Genomic DNA, 20,106 nt, shown 5'->3' with positions numbered 1-20,106 from the left:
TATTTTTGAATAGGTTTGAACTCATGTCTCTACCTTAAAGAGGAGAGGTTTATGTCATTAAATCCAAGTGGTAGTGGCGATTGTAACTTAGTTTATAATTCTAACACAACTCACCATTGGAAGCTTTTCATGTCATATGGTATTTTTAGATCCATCAAGTCTAAAGATGTTTACAAGCACACTAGCACACGTGGTTGCATATGTATTCCAAGCATAAAACCATTAATCTTTTTCATATTCTTAATGACACGAAAACATCAACTCATTACAGTCCTTCCTAACGTTAAAAGCACACGTTTACAAGACTTGTTTATAATAAAACTGAGATAATTTAGTCATGTTGATGAAATTCAATTCCTGGTCATGTAGTTCAAGCTGATACAGTGGTGGCTAAATTATCGGAACGAACATGGAGTTATTGAGCTCAATATATGTAAAGATGAACACGATGAGAACGATTAAGCCAAATTCACGAAACCAAAAAAAAAAAAAATTTATCGGCCACTAGGCTCGGTGGCAATAGATCAACATCCCATGTGTTTGATAGAGTTAGCAAGGCACGAGTGCTTTGTAGACCACTGCTCAGCCAGCTTTTGCTCTTTCACATCGGCTTCCCTCCTCAGTTCTGCTAGCTGTTCTCTATATTCAGCTTCAATCCGGTCAACAGCCGCTTTTTGTTCTTCCTCAAGTTCTTTCACTTTTGCCTCTATATCCTCCATTTTCTGCCTTCTTCGGCATGCTTTCTCCGATTCCAACTGCAACTCCACCCTCTTCAATCTCCAGGCTGCTTCTTTCTTATGCGCCGCCCGAGCACAATGCCCTGCAGCATTCCATGAGTTCCACAAGTAATGGATTCTCGCCAGATAGAGGAGCTATCCCAAGACAGGGCAAATTGCTTAACCCATGGAGGGGCTATTGGTATTGGATAATCTATCAGTTTGCAACCATGGTAATGATGGCGTGGGTGTAACAGTCGAGGTGGAGAGACTTAAAGTTACAGATGGGTACAGTGGCCTAACGGAAGTGCCCATGCTAGAACTAGCAAGCCACGAAGGTAGTGCCGTAGAGGGTGCCTGTGGATCTGCATGAAGAAAACCACCATTTGAAGTTGCCACTTTAATCCCTTGGGAGGTGGTGGCTCGTTCTTTTACGAGCTTTTCTGCAAAGGTCTCCAGTATACGGTCGTATTTGCCCTCTTCAATTGGTTCGATAATCTTGTTGTTCTCCTTATGTTCCCGCTGTTGTTTTTCTTTGAAAACTTCCCACGACTTTCCAAGTCTCTTGGCAGTTCGCCCAGGAACTTCAGCCGCGATTTTTTCCCATTTGTTGCCGTGTTTGGATTGAAGATGGATAACAAGACTTTGCTCCTCTTCAGTTAGGGAAACTTTCTTGATCCCGGGCTTGAGATATAGTTCTTCCACCTTTCTAAGCAGGATTTGGTATCCCTATTTAGAGGTTTGTTCAAGCGCTCTGGCAGAAGGTGCCAATCTCTAGGGCCATATTGTTTAACGTAAGCACGCAACAAAGCATCCTCCTCAGGTCGTCACCGCTGCCTTTCCTTCATTTCTCCGAGCAAACGCCACTGTCCATGGCCTCAAATTCTTCATCATTAGCTGATAAAATGTCATACATCAGAAAATCACATCCAAGAAAAATGAAAATTTCACGTGGAATTTGTGGAGGGGAAGCAACTAAACATAACATACACTTGGGGAAAACTTACATTTCAATTAAGCAAAGAACAAAAATCCATCTCCAGCAGACATTAACTAAAGAATTTGCAGAAAAGGGTGTTGGATATTTGAAAAGTATCTGAATTGCACAAGCTACAGAGTAACTCAACTAAAAAGCTTTCAAAGATCACAGTAATGAATGCTAACAAGGTTTTTTAGGTACAGTTTGGTTCGCTATATTATTTATTCATATTTTTATCCGATCTAATATCATGTTTGGTGTACCATATTATTTATCCATCTACCAAACATCAATCAAATCATCAATCATTTATCTGACATCAATCAAATAATTGAATTGAAATTACAATATTAACCTTAATAAATAATATTATAAATATTTTCAAAATGGCAAAACGATAATATTACATTATCTCAAATATAATCAAATTAATCAATCAAATCAAATATTATATTAGCTATCATTTTTATTTATTTTATTATTAAAAAATATTACTTAGCTTCATACTATTTGTCTCATACAATGAACCAAATGATATTAATGTGTTGGAGAAACCTTGTAAAAAGCCTTTTTAACCCTGGTAAGTAGTCTAAATGTAATGCCCGAGATTTAAATTATTGTAATCAGATGTTGATTAATTGACAAGATTGTGATGAATGAAGGTTTTAGGAGTTCAAGTGACGAAGCCGGGTGTTGGTTTATTTTAAGCCAAGATGTTGAACCGAACATCTCAAGATGTTGGGCCGAACATCTCGCGCCCGAGCGGTAGAAAAGAACCGCCCGAGCGCCAATTTTACTTCTTGGACAGAATGTTTGGCGCCCGAGCGGTAGAATATTACCGCTCGAGCGCCAGGAGATGTTCAGCTGAGTATCTCGACAGAAAATTCCGCGCCCGAGCGGTAAAGATTAACCGCCTGAGCGCCGCTTGCAAAATATGGAAAATCAGCCACGTATCTTGGCATGCAAGTGGTATATATATATAGATATATATCCTTCATATTCCTCAGAACAAAAGGAAGAAACGAAGAAAGGGAAGCACGAGAAAGAATTGGAGAATTCTTACGCCTTTAGATTTCGATCCGCCCGTCTGATTTTGGATCCAACTTCAGTACTGTGCTCCTATCGACGCAGGCTACAACTGGACATAAGTTTTGTTACGTTTAGACACGAGTTGAAATTATGCTATTGCCAGAATCGAATATGAATCATATATGGTGTTTCTGATACAGCAGACATCGTATATATGAAGTCAGAATGAAGAACAGACTGTTTATGTAATTGTTATGATTTTCAGAGTCGATTTGATTAAGAATCGATATCAGATTTGTATTATCGTTGAGATTATGATTCGTATCGATATTAATTATGAGTTCTGGTACTATATCTGTGATGTTGGGACTGACGGGGTTATCGAGATTGTATTATTATGCCGTCGAAACATCTGTAAATTGATATTGATCAGATTCGGTATTTTTTGAGATTATAGTGCGGTACCATATGTCGATTGACATTGATCAGATTATGTTATGATTTGAGTATTGATCAGAACAGGTTTTGAACTGAGTTATATGCTGATATTGTATTTATTCGATTGTCATTATCAGATTGGGTATGGACAGAGTTGAAGTCGGAAATTCGTCTTCGTCAGACCGAGAAGATAAAGGCATAAGTCAATGTGGTATTGGGACATCGACTCAAGTAGGATGTACTTGAGTTTCCCTAAATCACATACTTATTATTATGTTTTATGATTGTGATTATTGATTTGATTAAATGCTTGTTCTATGGAGTTATAGAAGCACGCATTAGATGAGTAATCTTGTGACAGAAATACCTGATAGTGGCGGGATAGCCACGGGCACATTGCACGATGTCACAAGATAGTGTATTGGTGATAGGACCACAGTCCATGACGGTTAGGTCAGGACACTGGATGTTTGGTTATATCGACGTGGATAGAACTGAAGTCTTTTCTATTACTGTTGGTCGATATAGGAATACCACATCTAGAAATCGGGATCCCTAGACTATGATTGAGTCTAGTCTTAAATGTGGAGTCATGAGTCTAATTGACAGTTTATATTGAGTTATGTTGATTATGTTCCTGATGATGGTACATGTGTAGAATAGGATTTATTCTTGATATGGATTTATATTCTGATTTGAATACATGTTAGACATATTTGTTATATGCTTTTATATTGTTTTTATGATTGCATGTATACATGATTTATACTGAGAATGTAATTCTCACCGGAGTTATCTGGCTGTTGTCTTGTTTGTATGTGTGCATGACAACAGGTGGGATATGATCAGGGTCAAGAAGAGAACGAGGCTGGACTAGATAGCGTGGAGATCCGGGCTTCGAATCAACTTAGGATTCAGCATTGTCATATAGTTGAACCTAGTTGAATTCTTGTAGACAATACAAGATTTGTATGTTTATGTTTAAAATGTAATTTGAATTGAATTACATTACATTTCCTCTTGGTATTTAAAAAAAAAAAATTTAGACCCTGTTTATTATAATTGTTTGAATTATTCCTAAAGACGATTAAGGAATGAATTAGCGTCCGGGTCCCCACAACAGGTGGTATCAGAGCATTAGGTTCTAGAACTGTAGGTTCTTGGACTGAGATAGAAGCTAGTGAGCGGGGTAGAAGGAGTTTCTTTCCTTGCATGTGAATGCTAGCATGTGATTTATTATAATGTGGAATTACATTGTGTATGCTAGCACGATGTTATGTTTTACTGCCGGAAGTTACATGGCATATGATGGAATATAATGTTGAAATTACATTGTATATGCTAAGATTTCAGTATATTTTTACTGTTTAGAAAGTTACATGTTACCTGAATATCTGAGTTGATTTGGTAATATGTATTATTTGAAACTGGATCAGAACCAATTCTTGATCAGAGGTAAGCTGATCAGGATTGGGATTGAGACGGATTTGTCTCCTGTTACTACTAACGCTTGTGATTATCTGATATTCCTCCTAGAAGAATTCCCGAACAAGGTAGTACTTCGACTGATCCGATTGATGTGTCAGAAACTCTGATGGAAACACAGTTGATGAGATTTCAGTCATTTCAACCGCCGATTCTGAGGGGTATTGAGGCGCCAATCGATTGTGAGAATTGGCTGGAGGATATAGAAATGTTATTTGAATTTCTTGGTTTTACAGATGATTGTAGAGTTAAACTGGTTGGAAATCAACTACGGGAAGTCGCTATGAGTTGGTGGCTGGTAACCAGGGAAGCCATAGCACAGCGTGGTTCAACGATTACATGGAAAATTTTTAAATTTGAATTTTATCTAAGATTTGTACCTCTATCATACCGACAGGATAAAAGTGCAGAGTTTGCAAATCTAAGACAGGGTCAGTTGAATGTCGATGAGTATTTGGCCCAGTTTTTCACCTTGTTACATTTTGCCCCTCAAGTGGCTAGAAATGATACAGCTGTATCTGATCAGTTTATCCAAGGATTGAATCCAGAGATACGCACATTGGTGAATGTGAAACAACCGAGTAACTTTGCTGATACTCTGAATCGAGTCAAAAGAGCAGAAACCGTTCTGATAAGACAAAAGGAAGCTTCAATTGTTCTTCCAACCCCGATACCACAACAACTGCCTTCCAGAATCGAGATTGGCAGCAGCAGTGGAAAGAGAGAGCAGTTGAAAGTTCAAAAGAAGCAGTTCAAGAAGTTAGGGAGCAGTTCATCTAGCTCCAGCGGTTCTAGCCCGAGTTATACAGGAATTTATTGCAAAACTTGCGGAGGGAGACATCTCACGGAGCAATGTCATGGAGTGACTAGTAGATGCAATTTCTGTAAACAACAAGGACATTTTGCTAGAGTTTGTCCACAGAAAGGCTCCCGGAGATCTCGTGGAGCTGAATCATCGGGGAGTAAGGATCAAGGAAAAGACCCAGGATGCACTTGATGATATAATGATAGGTACTGATCTTTTATGATTATTGTGAATATGTATTTTGAAGTCCTTATACATCCTATACATGATTTTGTATAAATGGCATTGACATATGTTGTACTTGTTGGGTCTGTGTATACTGTAGTATTGAATCCTTTATCTTTTGGGGAAAAAGATTGTTACAAGTAAATTTTGTAAATATCATAGACTGCAGTAAAATGAGAATAAGATTGAATTATATTAGGTGATACTTGTGTTGTCCGATTCTGACCACATTACTGATATTGATGTGTTAGCAAGTACAGAAGTATTGTAGAGTCTTGCCAGGAGATGGTAAGATTCGGACCTGAAATGGCCGAATAATAAATAATATGCAATAAGGATTTTGATTTAAAACTCCTTTGATATCCATAGTATTTATGACTCGAGGATTATCGAAAGGAATGGAGTAATTCCTTAGATAATCAGTTGATTTACTGAGATGGAATGAATCATTGACTGAGTTACTAGGGACATGAGCGTTGCTACTGTTGTCTCAGATGAGATTTCGAGTTTGATTCTAGCCAGGAAGATTGATTTCAGTCTCGACTCGATATCAGGTATTGTGGGTATTCTCAGAACTCTATACAGAATGATATTGACCGAATTGAAAGAATTGAAACGTCAGTTAGAAGATTTAGTGCCCGAGAATTAGAGTTACATCTGATTATGTGTTTCTCTGTAAAATACTTCAGTTCTGTGTATGGGTTGATAAATCCTGTTTTCAGAAGTGCTCTGATGATTTTATGCTCGTTTTATCTATGATATTTTGATATATTCGCAGCGTATGATTGATTGTAGCACAGTTGAGACCGTGATCTGTGGCTGAGAACGACATTGAAAATGGCAGAATTTCAGAAATGTCAGAAATTGTGTTCTATGTGTTTACTAGATTGGAATAAGTGATTGATATGGCGAATCTAATCCGATATTGCGGTTATTCTGAATCCATATTTGATATCGATTGTTATGAACCGTGGGATTATATACAGTTCAAGCCGACTCAGAGCTGATTTGGAAAAATTACAACAGTTCAGAAGTTTGATCAGACTGTTCAGGATTTAACTTCGATAGCCAGAACAGTGTTTCAATCAGAATACCAGGTAGGTAATGCTTTATTTTATAGAATTAGCTGAATTGTTTGTGCCCGATATTTCGAATTTGAAATGACAGGTATTGTCAGATGCACACAGTAGTAGATTCAGTATTATTCTGGTGACAGAAAATGCGTGATAATTCGAACGGACAGTTTTGACGTAAACAGATGAAATCAGCTATATCAGAATTTGTATTGAAATGTCTAAATCGTTGACAGATGAGGACAGGAAGATAGAAACCAGGAGATTGAATATACAGATTATCGATTCCTGAATAGAAATAGGAGTATAATTCTATGGATCTGGTGATAGACTTATCGAAATCGTGCCAAGAATGTACCAGGATGTGGTTATGATTGAACGATTGTTCAAATCTGCATATGTATATTGTACAGGATGACGTACAGATATGACTAGACAATTGAGAGGTATGTCAGAAAAGGGATCAGACTGTATCAAATGTCAGAGTTGATTATATCATACCATGATTTTTGGTTGATTTTGTACCTTTGGCAAAGGGTATAACATGATCTTTCGTCTATGATTTATAGATTGACGAATAATCGGAGCGAATCTAGATACTGGAGGATATCCAGGAATTGTAGTGCTGGATTTTAGCACTAGTGACCTGATGTCTTGTCACATGAGAATGATTGTACAACGATAGCTATCAGATGAGTATAGAGATAGCATATTTCGAGGCATGGTACAGTGAAAACTGTAGGTTTCCTTCGTATGGGAATAATATCTCGGTGATACCTGAGGTTGGATCGGATAGGATCAGAGATATGACAAAGGAAGTAAAGCTGATCCAGAAGAAAATGAAGACAGCTCAGAATAGACAGACCAAATATGCCAACATCGGATGATGACTGTTGATATTTGAGGCAAAAATTGAATATAACTCTGATTAAAATTATCAGATTGATAGGAAATGATAGTATTGATTTATTATGAGCTGTTAATTGGTATATACGGATGTTGTATAGCCAGTATTGTGAGATTAGTTCTGTTAGAGCTATTTCGAGTGGTATTATGAGATTATACTTCCTGAAGCATTATTCCAGATTGAAATCAGAATCAGTAAAAGAAAGATAATTCAGAATGAAGACTATTCTGCTGTTGAAAGTCCAATAGAATTGGTAGAATATCGAAGAAGCTAACTGAGAGACAGAATCTAATATGAGACAGCAAATTTCAGAATTATTTCATTAGGGTAAGTTTGCTCTTGGCTTCTGTGTATCTCTTTCTTGTATCTGATTTGATATCTAATTTGACTGCCTGTGATTTCGGGGACGAAATCATATCTAAGGGGGGAGAAATGTAAGGCCCGAGATTTAAATTATTGTAATCAGATGTTGATTAATTGAAAAGATTGTGATGAATGAAGGTTTTAGGAGTTCAAGTGACGAAGCCGGGTGTTGGTTTATTTTAAGCCAAGATGTTGAACCGAACATCTCAAGATGTTGGGCCGAACATCTCGCGCCCGAGCGGTAGAAAAGAACCGCCCGAGCGCCAATTTTACTTCTTGGACAGAATGTTTGGCGCCCGAGCGGTAGAATATTACCGCTCGAGCGCCAGGAGATGTTCAGCTGAGTATCTCGACAGAAAATTCCGCGCCCGAGCGGTAAAGATTAACCGCCTGAGCGCCGCTTGCAAAATATGGAAAATCAGCCACGTATCTTGGCATGCAAGTGGTATATATATATAGATATATATCCTTCATATTCCTCAGAACAAAAGGAAGAAACGAAGAAAGGGAAGCACGAGAAAGAATTGAAGAATTCTTACGCCTTTAGATTTTGATCCGCCCGTCTGATTTTGGATCCAACTTCAGTACTGTGCTCCTATCGACGCAGGCTACAACTGGACGTAAGTTTTGTTACGTTTAGACACGAGTTGAAATTATGCTATTGTCAGAATCGAATATGAATCATATATGGTGTTTCTGATACAGTAGATATCGTATATTTGAAGTCAGAATGAAGAACAGACTGTTTATGTAATTGTTATGATTTTCAGAGTCGATTTGATTAAGAATCGATATCAGATTTGTATTATCGTTGAGATTATGATTCGTATCGATATTAATTATGAGTTCTGGTACTATATCTGTGATGTTGGGACTGACGGGGTTATCGAATTGTATTATTATGCCGTCGAAACATCTGTAAATTGATATTGATCAGATTCGGTATTTGTTGAGATTATAGTGCGGTACCATATGTCGATTGACATTGATCAGATTATGTTACGATTTGAGTATTGATCAGAACAGGTTTTGAACTGAGTTATATGCTGATATTGTATTTATTCGATTGTCATTATAATATTGGGTATGGACAGAGTTGAAGTCGGAAATTCGTCTTCGTCAGACCGAGAAGATAAAGGCATAAGTCAATGTGGTATTGGGACATCGACTCAAGTAGGATGTACTTGAGTTTCCCTAAATCACATACTTATTATTATGTTTTATGATTGTGATTATTGATTTGATTAAATGCTTGTTCTATGGAGTTATAGAAGCACGCATTAGATGAGTAATCTTGTGACAGAAGTACCTGATAGTGGCGGGATAGCCACGGGCACATTGCACGATGTCACAAGATAGTGTATTGGTGATAGGACCACAGTCCATGACGGTTAGGTCAGGACATTGGATTTTTGGTTATATCGACGTGGATAGAACTGAAGTCTTTTCTATTACTGTTGGTCGATATAGGAATACCACATCTAGAAATCGGGATCCCTAGACTATGATTGAGTCTAGTCTTAAATGTGGAGTCATGAGTCTAATTGACAGTTTATATTGAGTTATGTTGATTATGTTCTTGATGATGGTACATGTTTAGAATATGATTTATTCTTGATATGGATTTATATTCTGATTTGAATACATGTTAGACATATTTGTTATATGCTTTTATATTGTTTTTATGATTGCATGTATACATGATTTATACTGAGAATGTAATTCTCACCGGAGTTATCTGGCTGTTGTCTTGTTTGTATGTGTGCATGACAACAGGTGGGATATGATCAGGGTCAAGAAGAGAACGAGGCTGGACTAGATAGCGTGGAGATCCGGGCTTCGAATCAACTTAGGATTCAGCATTGTCATATAGTTGAACCTAGTTGAATTCTTGTAGACAATACAAGATTTGTATGTTTATGTTTAAAATGTAATTTGAATTGAATTACATTACGTTTCCGCTTGGTATTTTAAAAAAAAAAAATTCAGATCCTGTTTATTATAATTGTTTGAATTATTCCTAAAGACGATTAAGGAATGAATTAGCGTCCGGGTCCCCACACTAAACCTTGGTCAAGGTTGATTAAGATTACACACTACGAATTTACAATACACCAGAAACTCAACAGGGCATTCAAATCAGTAGCAAAAAATAGCTGGCAATGAGGGCAATATAGAAAATTTAAAAAGGCCTGCCAAAATAGTGCCGGATCGAGGAAATAAATTAATACATCAAGCGGACAAAAAAAGATTATTAAATTCAGCAAATTGCTACATATGGTAGATAAGATTTTTATTGCAATTAAATTCAGCAAATATTTTTTTACGGATGACCAATAAAATACGATCCGTGAGATCGTCTCACACAAATTTTTGTCTTTAGTTTTTTAAGGTACCGACACTTTTAAATTTTGTTTTAATATCTCATGTCATTTGTTTTTATGAAAACTAGTAGTTATTATCAACTTTTATGTTTTTTTTATAAATAATTATTTTAAAAAAATATTTCACCTCCTATAATCGAATTTTCTGACTTGGTTCGTGGTCATGTCAAGTTTTTGCACAGGGGGATAGGAAACAGTAACGCACTGCTTACTTTAGGCATTCCCAGCACTCACATTTCCCATTTCTCGTCAAAACTGTGACACACTTTCCATTCATCAAACCCTTCCTGTTCTAAAGGGACACACACCAAATTCTAAAGTTGGAAATTTCTGTGGATTCTTTTAACAATTGGGATCTCACATTCCACCTCTACAACAAAAAGTTTGAACGTGTTATTATTTTTATTATTACTTTGTTATGTACTAAAATTTAATTATAAAAAAATGAGAAATTGATAATTCTGTTCATATATTATTTATATCCGCTATCTTGATTGTTTTTTCTTTGATAAGATAGTAAAATAAATTTAGTACGTACCATTACTAACTCCACACTAATTTAATTTAAACTTGTTAATCATGGCCTAATTACTTGTATTATCTTCATTAATCTGCCCAAGTCCAAATATACCTATTTATTCCATTTTTAGGTCAAGAAAGCCAATTTCGTACCAAACCCACAACAACACCAATAATAATAACTAGTAAAAGATGCACATGCATTGTATGTGCTATTATTATTTTTAATTTGATCAAATAATATTAAATAATTAACACGATATTGTTTTCGATTTAGAAAAGTTGTTCGATTTAAAAGGAAAGTTTTATTTTGATTTTTTTCTATTTAAAATATAGAGTGACTTGAAAAGGTTTTTAGTATGGTAAGAAGGGTAATTAAGAAATTAAATATTTTGGTGTCCACAAAGATAGTTATTCTAAGGCCCTCACACTTATAGATATGTAAAATAAGTGCAAATGTATTTCGGGTAAAAGAAACGAATAATAACATAAAACATCATTTTATTTTCGAAAAGAAAAAACTTTGAGAAAAGAAAGCTGAACACTAATTTTGATATATCCTGTACAATTATTTTAATTATACAGAATTATGTAATAAATATATTCTTCAGATTTTTTTATTGTATCTCGATTTGTTCTCGTCGTTACCTATATGTTAAGAGTTGACAATGATCAAATATATAAACCCCGCGACTTCATTATTTGCCTTTCAACCGAACTATTAGCATCGTAATCTCTAATTTTTATCACACCGCTATCTTGATTGTTTGTAGTCTTACCTTTTGTTTTCTGAACATTTGGCAATAAACTATTCCGGGTTTAGCATAAATAATCCTTGTAATTCCATACGAACAATGAACTTGATTATCATTCGTCTAATTAGGTATACGATAAAAAACTGGATTCCTTGTTTAGACTGCACTAGAAATCTTAAACGATTTTGTGTTGAGAATCAATCTCACCATTAATGAATGTTGTTTTCGCATCCATCTGTCATACTTCATAGTCATACCATGTTATTATGGCTAGCAGTGTCTTAATAGACATGAAAATTGCGACCAGAGAAAATGTATCTTCATAATCAATTCTTTGCATTTTAATAAATTTTTTGCTAACAATCTGTTGAAATTTATGAGTTTCAGAGTCTGACAAGTAAATCCGTAAAAAACTGAAGAACCAAACTGAACTGACACAACTGAGATTTCGTAACTGATCTCGAAACCAAAGAAAACTTATCGGATTTAAATGGATTAAGAGCTGAAGTAAATGGACTAAAGTTCTTATAAGTATAAATAAGTCGTAAAACTTATGATTCGAAGTCCATTAAACAGATTGAAGATCAGAACTGAAGACTTTGCAAAACTGAGCTGAATAACCTAACTGAATTGAAGTGTTTAAACTGATAAGACATCAGTTAGAACTCATGTAGTCCAGCTGAAGACCAGTTTGACTCCTATCAGTTAGCCACGTCAAAAGCTGCAATTTGAATATCAGCAGAACACTGACAGTCCGTACCAAAGCAGAACAAATAAAATAAAACAGTCTGATACATCGTACTTTCGTCAGATAAAGTCATCTACATGGACTAGAAGACGATTCAACAGACATTAATCATTAGATGCATTCACTATGACCGTTGAAATCGAAAACTATTTATAGCTGACAAGTTCAATTGAAGAAAGGTTAATGAACCATCCAGAACAACTATCAGTTAGTTGCGATTCACTTTCGAGTTTATTCAATTTAAAAATCGCACAATTTAGCTCTTACTTCATTAATTTATTCGTTGTATTCAGGCTACTTATTACAGACATTCAGTTATCAAACTAATAAGTAAAAAGATAAGCTAAGAGTTTCAGTTTGACATTGTGCAAGTCCAACTGATGTGTGTTATTACAAATTTTTGTAATCAATTAAAGTCCTTTAGTGAATTCCTATCCTTGAGATAGAATGGGTGACGTAGGAGCAGTTGAACACTCCGACATCCATAAAATTATTTGTGTCCATCATTCTATTGATTCTATTATCAATACATTATCCAAATATATTCAATCTATACTTCAGTTTATTTCCACACTACTACTATTGTTAACTGATCGACATCGACGCACAAGATTTCTGAATTAGTTCCTTAAAGAACTGATTTTGTAAGGTCTAGAAAATTCGAACTACGTAACCCGACTGCATACAATCTAGGGTTTTATAAAATTTGTGTTTAATGATTTTTATGCATTTAATGCATGAAAATTGCATAGTTAGGTGTTGTTGCATGGGTATTTTAAAGTTTCATGCATTAGGGGTTTAAGTTGCATTTTGCGCTCGGACGGGTAACAGAGACCGGAGATAGTTAGGAAATTTTTTTATTGAATAATTAATTTTAATTATATAATATGAGGTGTTTTAAGTATAATTTTTGAAAATGGACATTGGTTGAGTATTTTTACCGCCAGATTATATTTTTAGCCGGTACGCAAATTTTATCAATTCGGAGGGCTTTTTGAGGGTTCAGGCAATATTTTTAAAAATGTACCAAAAAAAAATATTTTTCGAGAGTATGTTTGGGCTTGATGAGTTTATTTTAGTGCTTAATGGGTCCTAAACCCTTTTAACTTCATTTAAATTTTTATTAGAGCCCATTTATGCATGAGTTTCTTTTTAAAACCTACACAATCAAATCCTAACCCTAAACCTAAAATTCTACCGCCCCCTCCATCTCATTCAGCATCATTCTCTCGGCCATTTCCAGTAGCTCCTCTCGGTTCTCTCCTAGATTTCAAGAGAAAGTGTCTTCCCCGCTTCTCCGATCCAAGTCCTACGTGCATACCTTCGAGTTTTTGATCACGAAAAAGTTAAGGCAAGCCATGTATCTTCTTTTTCTCATCATTCATATCGTATATATGCTGATATGTGTGCTGATAAAGATAAAAAATTGTATATTAATTAAATTTTTTATAATATAAATTTATAGATTTTGTTTTATTAAATGTTTAAATATTATATGTTTTATAATAAATTGTATAAAATATAAGTTGTTGTGTAATTATAAGTTTTTACTATTTTTACAGGTTCGATAAAACAAGAATAACCTTGGCGTTACAAATGAGATTAAGATGATTCTTGTACCTGTAGAAAGTTGATAATATCTACAATATTGGTGACAAGCATGAGATAAAAATCTTCTCACTATTGGGATCAAATTAAGCAACAAATAAAGTTACCAAAGAAGTGGCAGTTTTACCATGCTCTAGCATTTTGACCAAATCTCTCAAATTACTTGGTCAAATGGTGGGAAAAAATACCACAATTCAAACAACTCAATTATCTACATGTTTTGTTTTATGTGAAAAAGAAAATTCGGATATGAAGATTTTCAAAAGTGATGTGTATTAAAATATAATTTCTTGAAATACCAATGAAGACTTTTGTGTAAAAAAATAATATTTTATTTGTGGTTGTCTTCCCAAATTTGGCTATAAATAGGGGTGCATTGTAATGTATTGAGATATCCTTCATTTTATGAACAAACCTTTGAGTTCATAATATTTCTCTCTTTATTTTTCTTTTATTTCTTCAATTAAATATAATTAGCATGTTAATTTCATATTCAAAGGTTTACACTTTGAATAATGAGTAGCTAACTTCCCAAAGTTAATATGAAAAGATGAAACTCTTGGCATGATAATAAAGTTATTAAAAGATAAGAATCTATGTTTTATATTATTTAATCATTATTTATTGTTTATGTTATATTTATTTCTTTAAGCATTATTATACCCGACTTATAAGTGGGAGTTTTGATTTATTGTTGCTATATGTTACACTAAATTCTTGGAACCATTTAAATGTTAGTTTGGTATTACCAACCATTTAAAGTGGATGCCTTGATTTATTATATAAGAATACATCATAATATTAATTTTTTGGAACCATTTAAATGTTAGTTTGGTATTATCAACCATTTAAAATGGATGCATTGATTTATTATATATGAATATATCATAATATTAATTTCTTGGTACCATTTAAATGTTTGTTTGATTTTACCAACCATTTAGAATGAGAACATTGATTTAGTGTTTACAAATATATATAGCACAATAAATACTCGACAATATTTATAAGTTTTGGTATATATTATATACTTATAAGATAATAATATATAACATAATATAAATATGATTATTTAATATATATTGGAACCATTTTATTAAATGGATTTCAATAATGTTCATTAATGTTAACTTTATTAAATTACCAAGAGTGGATCCTTTAATCTCAACTACTTGAATTAAAATTTGAACAATTAAAAATTATCAATTAAAGATTCAAACTATTAAAAGAAAAAAAAACATAAACAAAAAGATATTGTAGTGGACTTGTAATTACCTTAGCTTCCATGTGGATACGATATCGGACTCACCGAATTATATTACTTGTGGACAACCTGCTCTTGGGAGTGCAACAATCAAAGTCGCAAAAAGTTTTTGGCGCCGTTGCCGGGGAAATATAATTTAATTTCAAGTCTATTTAATTCTGTTTATAGTTTATTTTTCTTTACTTGAATTTTTATTGCTTTTGTGTGTTTTTATTCTTTTTTTTTTTTTGCATTTGGATGAGCATTTGTCACGTACACTTAGTGGTCGACTCATTCGAAATAACCCTTTATTTTTACAAAACATGGCGAAAGAACCCATCCAAATAAATGAAGATGAAATTCAATCTCAACATGATCATGATAGATGAAGAACACTTAGAGATCACATGAATCCTACACGTACTAGTGCACCTTCATGTCTAGTTTTTCCCCCTGATACATCTCATTTCAATTTTAAGCCTGGTATTATCCAACTTTTACCCAACTTTCATGGCTTAGATTCTGAAAATCCATACATGCATTTACGAGAGTTTAAAGAAGTGTGCAACACATATAATGATCTAAATTGTAGCATGAACACCATTCGAATTAAGCTTTTTTCTTTTTCTTTAAAAGATAAAGCTAAAACTTGGATACAAAATCTTAGATCGGGATCCATTCGAACTTGGGATGAATTGCAACAACAATTTTTGAAAAATTTTTTTCCATCTCATAGAACAAATTCTTTCAAAAGGCAAATCGTCACTTTCACTCAAAAACAAGAAGAAACTTTTTATCAGTGTTGAGATATATACAAAGAATTGCTTAATCTTTGTCCACATCATGGTTTTGAAATTTGGAGAGTTGTTTCTTAGTTTTATGAATGTTTAACGCCTAAAGATAGACAAATGGTTGAATTTATGTGTAATAGAACATTTGAAGATAAAGATCCAAACGAGGCAATTAAGTACCTCGATTCATTAGCTGAAAATGCTCAAAATTGGGACACTATAGGTACAATCGAACCATCAAACAAGATTTCAATCTCCCACATCTGGTGGAGGTATGTACACCCTCAAAGATGAACATGATCTCCAAGCTAGATTTACCTCTTTGGGAAGAAAAGTTGAGGCACTTGAATTGAAAAAAATGGTCAATTAAAATCTGTTTAAGAAATTGCGTGTCACATCTGTGATACAAGTGATCATTCTACAAAATATTGTCCCACTTTGCCCTTTTTTAAGAATGTCTCCATGAACAAGTCAATGTTTTGAACAATTTCAAAAGGCCAAATTTTGAACCATTTTCCCAAAATTACAATCCAGGTTGGCGAAATCATTCAAATTTTAGTTGGAGGAATGATAATGCTGCAGAATTTTCACAACGAAAGATTAAAAAAAGGCTTGCTTTTTTGAACAAGACCCTGGTTGTCCTACTATTTCATGTATTATTGGAGAACGAAAGATTAAAAAAAGCCTTGCTTGATCTTGGAGCTAGTGTAAATTTACTTCCATATTCAGTTTATCAAAAACTCAATCTAGGCGAGTTAAAACCTACTTCGGTAACACTTTTACTTGCCGATAGATCTGTTAAAGTGCCAAGAGGTATGATAGAAGACGTGTTGGTCCAAGTTGATAACTTTGTATATCATGTCGATTTCATTGTTTTAGATACACAACCTATCGAAGCTTGTAATGCAATTCCTGTAACTTTGATTGTTGCACTCCCAAGAGCAGGTTATTCAAAAGTAGTATAATTCGGTGAGTCCGATATCGTATCCACAGGGAAGCTAAGGTAATTACAAGTCCACTACAATGTCTTTTTGTTTTTGTTTTTATTTTTTTCTTTTAATTGTTTGAATCTTTAATTGATAATTTTTAATTGTTCAAATTTTAATTTAAGTAATTGAGATTAAAGGATCCACTCTTGGTAATTTAATAAAGTTAACATTAATTAACATTATTGAAATCCACTTAATAAAATGGTTCCAATATATATTAAATAATCATATTTATATTATGTTATATATTATTATCTTATAAGTATATAATATATACCAAAACTTATAAATATTGTCAAGTATTTATTGTGCTATATATATATTTTTAAACACTAAATTAAGGTTCCCACTTTAAATGGTTGGTAAAACCAAATAAACATTTAAATGGTACCAAGAAATTAATATTATGTCATATATAATAAATCAAGGCATCCACTTTAGATAGATTAATATATTTTCTAATTTAAATCTTTCAAACATGTAAGGTAATGATAATTTTAAAAAATTACTAAGATACAAACAATAAACATAGTTTTATTTTAAAATAATATTTATTTTTTAAATTTTTTTAAGTTTGTTCTCCCCCCAATCAGAATATGACATTGTCTCTAATGTCAAAATAACTATTAATAAAGACTACATAATGAAATAGATATCACCTGGATTTTTTTGAAGATAACAAACTGAAACAAACGCAAACCAATCCACGATTTTTGAATCAATGATCCAACTTTCTTTTCTTAGTGCTTGATTGCGACCAATTGATCTTTGTTATCATCGGATCAGGCTTATAAACAAAAGCTTCCAAATAATCAATTAATTGGTCAGAAGTCGAAGCACAGATGAGCATCCGTCGTGAATTTTCTGAAATGAAATTCTGTTCCACAGCTTTATCAAGAAATGTCAACAAACTGTCATAATAATTATTGATATTCAACAAGCCCACAGGTTTATTATGGATATTAATTTGTACCCAAGAAACAGTGTGAAAAATTTCTTCTAATGTACCTAAACCACCTGGTAGTGCGATAAAAGCATCAGAATTTTCCATTATTTTGGTGATTCTTTCATATATAGAAGAAACTTTTAATTCTTCCCCAATCGTAGCACCTGTAATATTTGCTTTAGCTAAAGCTGTAGGAATAAAACCCAAAACCTGACTACCTCCAAGATGAGCAGTGTTGAAACAGATCCCATTAACCCAATTTTACCTCCCTCATATACCAAGTGAATTTTTCTCTCAGCCAATATCTTTACAAGATTATTCGCTGCTTCTACAAACACTTCATTTTTTCCAGGACTCGATCCCACAAAATAAACAAATATTTTTCAATGTTTGTACAGAGGATCCAGCCATGTTTTTACTTTCTTTTTTGTCTGCGAAAATAGAGAGAAAGATGAAAGATTTTATAGGGGCAATATGTTATCATGACAAAACTATGGGTCACAGCTGTAAACAGAATAAACAGTAAAAACAATAATGACACACATGCATATAAATAGTAGTGTGATTGTGGCTCACAATTTTCCTCTGGTTTTACGTCCAGAAACGACTTCAACGCCTTCTATGAGTGGAGGATATGCTTCTCATCCAATTTTCTTATAAATTGGCAAACAGGGTCTTTTTTAGTAGGATTCCCAAGACTTTGACTGAAACGTCTGCTTATTCGTTTTCTTAAAAAGTACTAGAATTTTTTTAAAAAACCTCACTTAGCATCGGCCGAACCATAAAATATTTTTGACATTATTTTAAAAATAAACATCCAACTGCCATTTAAAAATACAAAGGAAAATATTTTAAAACATAAAATCGTCAAACATTTAACAACCTAAAAACATTATTCGAAAAGTATAGCCCATACTATAACCTCTCAAAAATCTCTCATAACAAAAATAAAAGACGTAAAAATATTTTTAACATATCTTGAAATCATAAATCATAACTAGTACGGAAAACTAGCGTCGGTCCTCGATTTATGTGCACCTTCAGTCCAGTCAGATCAACCATCAAGACCTCCATTTACATTATCATAATCACCTGTATCAATCACACCTAGTGAGTCTAAAGACTCAACACGTCATATCCTTGATAACAAGTAATACGTAATACAGTTAACATATAACAGTGAAAAATACTTGTACTTAAAATATCATTTTCATGAAGATGCATAAACTTAAACATAAACATTTTCGTAAACATTTTCATGATGCATAAAAACATAAACATACTCATATTCATATTCGTATTCATATTCATATGCATATCCATATTCCTATCCATATTCATAATCGTATTCATGTTCATGTTCGTATTTGTTGAATTCAGATCGTGATTGTGACTCGTATTCTTGATCGTATTGGGCGATGAATCCATCTAAAAAACCACAGTACTGGGCAGCGGGGACACCAGCAACACTCTAACCGGTCAACTGGGCCTTGGCCTACGTATTAACATATTCGTATTCGTATCACGTATTCATATTCGTATTCGTATCAACGAAAACACGATCGTCGGGCTCCCACTAGGACCATGACCCTCACGATATTTCCAACATATTCAGTAGTCACAATCCCTTCACTTCCTTCAACATGCTATCATCACTTAATAAAAATCATGTATATGCATATCATTTTATTTTTGAAACCAAGCATGCAACATATCTTTTAAATGTCCAATTTAAATCATAAAAAAAATCATAGACATTTAAAAATCATAACTTAACATATTAAAAATCATAAACATCCATGAACATTTTAAAAATCATATATCAATGTATAAAAATTCATAAGCATGTGAAATAATCATATTAGCATATTCAACAGCAAATAGGGCACTGCCATGGCGTTTACTAATTTCTAGGTGTAAAATGACCGTTTTACCCCTGGATATAAAATTTCCTGTTTTTGACATTTTCTTACTTTCATTGACTATAACATGTCCCAAATAATTATTTAAGCCTACACGAATTTTTTTATATTTTTTTGGCTTAAATCGATGACTTTTAATTTAATCTTTAAATGTGACGTATTAATGCGTTTTAATCCCAAA

At 33.7% G+C, this 20,106-nt stretch overlaps 1 pseudogene; it reads right to left on the bottom strand.

Moving 5' to 3' along the window:
* Nucleotides 1-229: 229 nt before the first annotated feature.
* LOC142505579 (transcription factor AS1-like) lies at nt 230-1,564 on the bottom strand (annotated as a pseudogene).
* Between the last annotated feature and the right edge of the window lie 18,542 nt (nt 1,565-20,106).

Source organism: Primulina tabacum, chromosome 10, assembly GCF_025594145.1.
Source record: "Primulina tabacum isolate GXHZ01 chromosome 10, ASM2559414v2, whole genome shotgun sequence".
NCBI classification, from domain to species: domain Eukaryota; kingdom Viridiplantae; phylum Streptophyta; class Magnoliopsida; order Lamiales; family Gesneriaceae; genus Primulina; species Primulina tabacum.
The sequence above is the reverse complement of the archived record's forward strand: the minus strand, read 5'-3'. Positions and strand labels throughout refer to the sequence as shown.